General features: G+C 40.4%; 1 long non-coding RNA gene across 1 annotated transcript; it reads right to left on the reverse strand.

The window, feature by feature from the left end:
- Positions 1-3,336: 3,336 nt before the first annotated feature.
- LOC125541682 lies at positions 3,337-4,303 on the reverse strand. Its single transcript, XR_007297622.1, has 3 exons — positions 4,030-4,303; positions 3,532-3,603; positions 3,337-3,374 (listed from the first exon to the last, which is right to left on the reverse strand). It is a non-coding gene; the product is annotated as an uncharacterized LOC125541682 (long non-coding RNA).
- Between the last annotated feature and the right edge of the window lie 2,174 nt (positions 4,304-6,477).

Genomic DNA, 6,477 nt, shown 5'->3' on the forward strand with positions numbered 1-6,477 from the left:
CCCGGATTTTGCGTTCCTTACACGGTTGGGTTATAATGGGAACCCATTGACAGTTCGCCTTGAATAAAACTCCTCCAGCAATGACCAACCTTGGTTTTACCATTTGCTACCTAGCCTCTTTTTCCCTTGGGTTTCCAGAGCCCAAGGGTCATCTTTATTTAAACCCCCTGGGCCAGTGCTCCTCTGAGTGTTGGTCCGACCAAGTAGACTGCGGGGCCACCTCGGGGCAACTTGAGGGCTGGTTTTACTCGTAGGATGTCTCATCTTAGTGTGCCCTGAGAACGAGATATGTGCAGCTCCTATCGGGATTTGTCGGCACATTCGAGCGGTGTTGCTGGACTTGTTTTATCATTGTCGAGGATGTCTTGTAACCGGGATGTCGAGTCTGATCGGATTGTCTTGGGAGAAGGAATATCCTTCGTTGACCGTGAGAGCTTGTGATGGGCTAAGTTGGGACTCCCCTGCAGGGATTTGAACTTTCGAAAGCCGTGCCCACGGTTATGGGCAGATGGGAATTTGTTAATGTCCGGTTGTAGATAACCTGAAACTTTAGTTAATTAAAATGCACCAACCACGTGTGTTACCATGATGGTCTCTTCTCGGCGGAGTCGGGGAAGTGAACACGTTGTTGGAGTAATGTTTGACGTAGGTTGTTCTAGGATCACTTCTTGATCATAGTTGTTCGACCGTGCTTTTGCCGTCTCTTCCCGCTCTCTTTTGCGTATGTTAGCCACCAAATATGCTAGTCGCTTGCTGCAGCTCCACCTCATACTTTACCCTTACCTATAAGCTTAAATAGTCTTGATCGCGAGGGTGTGAGATTGCTGAGTCCCCGTGACTCACAGATTACTTCCAAAACCAGATGCAGGGACCGATGATGCCGCTCCAGATGATATGACCGAGCTCAAGTGGGAGTTCGATGAAGACTCTCGTCGCTACTACATGTATTTCCTAGATGATCAGTAGTGGTGCCCAGTTGGGGCGATCGGGGACTTTGTCGCATTTGGGGGTTGATCTTTATTTTGGTTCCATAGTCGGACCCTAAGTGTATTGGATGAATGTAATGACTTATTTATGTATTTGTGTGACGTGGCGAGTGTAAGCCAACTATGTACCTTTCCCCTTTATTTATTTACATGGGTTGTTGTATAGATTACCTCACTTGCGACATTGTTTTCAATGCGGTTATGCCTCTAAGTCATGCTTCGACACGTGGGAGATATAGCCGCATCGAGGGCGTTACAGAGAGGGCCGGCCCTCCCCCTCCTCCACTCCTTTATACTAGTTGAGCCATTGCGCCAAATGGCGCAGAGACCCGCTAAAGCCATGTTGTCGATGAAAATAGTTTCATTTTGCAAGGACATATTCGATACTCGTAATAGAAAGCCCATGTGTTCAACCATGCTATTTTTAAAATGTCCATCAAAAAGAGCATCCAGTAAACCCATGAGCCACAGTTCCTTTCTAATGGAAGCAGGTAATGTAATCTATGAGATTGTGATAGTGGAAAGACCATGATCAATATTTTTATTATTCTTATAAAATTAAACAAGGAGACCACTACCATCTGAATTCATACATGCACCTGCCATAAAACCAGTATATTGCACAAAAAACACACGCAAATTGTCATAGGCTTTCTGTAACAATGTAACCACTATAATTTCTTCAGCGATGACAAGAGCTGGTAGAATGATGGTTGCTTGCTTGGATCGCTGCACCAAAGATCGTTGGGGTCATAGTTAGTGAGGCAAGTAGCAGAAAATAAGAGAAAATAAAAATTGAGAACATCGGCATATTATTTGAGAAATGATTTGTCATCTTACTTGTCCCGACATGAAGATATTATGCTAGCCACCAGTGGAATGTCCTCTTTGGGAATACCTAGTCATTTGTTCTGGAACACAACTGCTCCAAAAACTTGCATTGGATTCAGCCCGCTTGAAAGTACAGCCAACGTTGCTAATTCCCATAGGATTACTCACATAGGGGCAGAAGCTCTTTCTCTAACATGCAAGCAGAACGAACATAGGACTGTACATATAATAAGTTTCTATAAGATAAGCAGCTTGTTGTGTTACCACCTAGACAAAAGCACCTGAGTGGACAGATCAAAACACTGGATAGGGGACACATCTAGCACACACTTTTCACATATCATTTAAATTTTGGTGGATCCTGGATGAACGGCTTCTTGGAGACTGAATTCGGGTGGACTCCTAGATCTCCAGTATAGATATTAATCCATGAAATTGTCCTATAGAAAATACAAAAATATAAGAACCATGAGCTCAAGGTATGCTTGTAATTAGAACAACAACCTACATGTAATCCGCCAGGGAGAATGATACTGCAAAAAGGTTAAATCTCTTATACTGAAAACCGTGCAAAGGAGTGCCCCACTGTAATAATGTAAATTTCCTGGAATGTATATTTAATAGCTAAATTTTGTTCAAATATCTGGGAATATTAATCATAAAGCCGAAGAATGCATGAAACAACAGACCAAATATATCTACCATAAGACACTGAAAAAGATATCATTTGGATATATTTTGTCAACAAAATTAACAACCACAATAACCATGACAATCCTACACAAAGGATGGTATACACCAGAATACTTTCACTCATAAATTCTATCTAAAATCTAAGGTTTATTATTAGATGCAAATATACTATCAACTCATAAAGCTGAGATACCCCTTCGGACCAGATCACCTAAGTTGGCACTAATATCAACTTTTACTTTGCAATAATAAGAAGATCTTCATACTTTCCTCTGTATCAAATCTAATAGGTTTACAACCCTAATATATGACATTGGCTACTGTCATGTTGCATTTCAAAAGAACAAGGGAAAAAGGCACAACAACCACGTGTAGGGCTGCTCCAAGAAACTCACATGCTTAGTTTTCATCTTGACGTTGTAGTGTAGCAAAGACTCCATAGAAACAAACACATCGAAGCAAAGCGAAAAGAAAAAATGGCTACATAGCAAGCAATGATAATGAAAGATATTTTCAGTTATCACTGACCACCAGAAGTAACACTATCGGCTCCATAAAATGGCTTGGTGATTGACTGTTGAAAGGCATAAGAACTGAATATATAAGAATAAGCCATAAGGCACACTTCTCACAAAAAAAGAGATGGCCACTGTGAAGAAGCACGAGCCTAGTATGTCTCTAATAATAGATATGCTCCTGTTCAATATAAATAAACTATTCCGTGAGCAAAAGGTAAACATGCATGTAGCTTGAATTCAAAGAATACACATGTAGCTGGAAAGAAAGGAAGCAAACCTCAAGTAGCATAACAGAGTTACAACAAAATAGAAGATCAACATGCAGCAACACAGGAGATCGCATAACCTGATAAATAAACATAAATGAAGTAGTCAGAGCAGGAAAAGAAAACTTCATGCGCCAAGGCATTAAAACATTTTACGGTTCAGTTTGCAAGTTCAAAGTTGACACCAAGGCGTCGCACAACTTTAGAGTAAAATACCAGCATGCTATGCATGTATACCATGTTTCACTTTGAAAATAAAGCTGGATTGCAACTGAATATCTCTCCTTGTATTTCCTATATTCCACACACCTAAATTAAACCAGCGAGTTAGCATGTCATTATTTACAAAGAAACACCAAAATAACCTAATCAACCATATCCCTTCTTTAATATTTCCTTCCTTTTTTGTAATTCTAATTCTCCAACATGGCACAAGGATTTATCCCTATTTAATCTCACACTAAGATCTAAACTTAGTGTGTGGCATATATGTTAATACCCCCAACCTAAGATCCGAGAAGAGCAAGAACAACAAAACTGAGAAATTTCACTTGGTTATTTTAAGTTTTCGTCGAACTGGCAAAATCATTTGTAGGCAACTCAAGTTATACGCCGCGTGCAAGAAGTGAACTTCCTCGGAAACCTCACAAATGTACGACAAGTCAGGTAAGTAACAATATATTGAGGATGAAAAAAATGCTTATCGATACATGAGTTGAGAAACCAATCAAATACCTTCAGATTCAATGACGCAATTATCCTAGAAAGATCTTAAGCCTGGAGAACCCTTCAACTGAACAAAAAATAGCAAGTCAACATATCAACAACAACACAAGAGACAGCTTGTTAGCAAATCCAGCGGTAAACAAAAAAAACACGCTACTAATTCTTAATATCATTAACCTGTAAGATTTGTACACGTAAAGTCATGTTAGTGATTCTTACACCAAATCAGTATACCACCGCCATAGTACTACACCGTCTAATTTCTATATGATTATCAGACTGAAGAAAAATGTTGCAGCCCCCTTCCGCCACTTTGCGGATGTGACCTCGTGTTCCCTCCGCTTCAGATCAGGAACCTGAGGGAGGAAGAACGGACGGTGGACGATGGTTATTTCCACTCTTGTTTCAGTGTGTTCAGGAAGCAAATGAAATCCACTTTCTGAAAACCAAACTATATATACCTAAAGGATCGGTGTTCTAAAAATGTGAGTTACACTTCCCGCTTCCATGATCCATAATAAAATAAGAGACTTAGGAAAGGGGCTAGCCCAAAAAAATAGCCTAGAAAGAGCAAGCAAAACTTGGAGAGTGGAGGGAGAGCTCACCTGGACCCAAGAATCTGTAGGTGGCCAAGCCAGATGTGATAGGAAGCACAGAGGATCCGAAGAAAGCATACAACTCATAGGCAATACATTCCTCCCCTACAATCCGTGGCCATGCTGGCCATGCTCGAACCAAAGGTCCACAATGTTGCATCCAGTATCAGCACAATAGTAAGGCAAAGGCATGACTTCGAAACCTAATCCAAAAGCAGCAAAAATAAAATGGCAGTCAGGCAAAGATATGTAAAGATGCAAACGTTACATGAACTGGACATGCCAAAATTGACCAGCTCATCTTCGAGTTCCTCCAGCAATGCTACTTCCCCGTTGGAGGAGCTCTCTGTATCAGCCACTCGCCTGCTCATCTTCATGATGCTCGCCTCAGCCTGTAAATCCATAAAATTTATTTAAGCCAGATAAGTATTTTATCAGTAACTCTCGCTCTCTGGAACAAATGTGGACCAACTAAACTGAATATTCTACTCCCTTCTTTCGCAAATATTTGTCTTTCTAGAGATTTCAACAAGTGACTACATATGAAGCAAAATGAGTGAATCTACACTCTAAAATATGTCTACATACATCTGTATGTCGTAGTCTGTTTGAAATGCTTAGAAAGACAAATATTTAGGAACGGAGGGAGTACATCAGACCAGAATCTTGACAAATTAATAACTGACATAAGCAATCAACCTGTGAACACTCGCTCTATGGGACAAATGCAGACCAAACTGAACAGAATATTCTACACGAGAACAGAATCCAGACTAATTAATAACGACATAAGCACTGCACCTGTGAACACTCGCTCTTTGGGATAAATGTAGACCAAAGTAAACCGAAGAAACATATAACTTTGTTTTTACCTTCATAACAGGCAGCATGACCAGAATCACATCCCGTGAGAAGCCATAAACCTAGAAACTACATCAGTTAGAAAGACTGCATAGACATGGCACATGTGCAAATATTTGTCCAATTACAAAATAAGAAAGGGATATTACCAGCGCATTTTGTTATACTGCTTGGTTATGTTAAAATGGTACACAAAATCGTATTGGTAGATGAAGAAACACAATGCAAGATCTTTCAGTCCCCTCTTTTTATCCCTCTCTGAATCCATGTCCCTTCTTTTTCATCCCTCTCTCTGAATCTAGATCCTAGCAATGATCAAGCTTCCAGTCCCCTCTTTTTCATCCCTCTCTCTCAAACACACATGACACATTGCAGCAAACATAACACATCAACTACTGTAATTGAAAACTGAAGCTGTGACTCTCTATTATCCAATTTCAGTAACCATAAACTCTGTTCCTAGCAGCAAAGATCTCATAAATGCACATACACATGATCACAAATTGTATCATCTAAATGCAAGAACAAAGTGGAGGAAAGAGAGAGGATGTAGAGGCAAACCTGAACTTCCTCGAGCTCCTTGCTCCTGCTGCTCTAGTCGGAGACCCTCCCTCAACCGCCGACCACATCCGCAACTACCGCTGAAATGTAATGAAGGCCTCCCATGAAAGGAAATTAATATCTATATATGAGAAATCAGATGAGAATATGCGGAGTATCCAATAGGCATTTTTATCATCGCTATGATACTGGATAATGATGGCCTCTGGTAGCACGATGAATCACAAGCATATGTCGAGACACAAAGGTAAGTAGTAGATAATTTTATACCCTAGTGCAGACTGTGCGTTCTTCCTGAATGGAACACAGAAAACCTGGATTGGAATTTTCAGAAGTTATCTAAAACTACCTGTCGTCAATGAGTAAAGTATCCTATGGCTAGTACCTATGTACGTAACAAATTCACACCTCCATTGTCCAGAATTCAACATCCATCAGA

The sequence above is a fragment of the Triticum urartu genome, chromosome 2 (assembly GCF_003073215.2).
Source record: "Triticum urartu cultivar G1812 chromosome 2, Tu2.1, whole genome shotgun sequence".
NCBI lineage: Eukaryota > Viridiplantae > Streptophyta > Magnoliopsida > Poales > Poaceae > Triticum > Triticum urartu.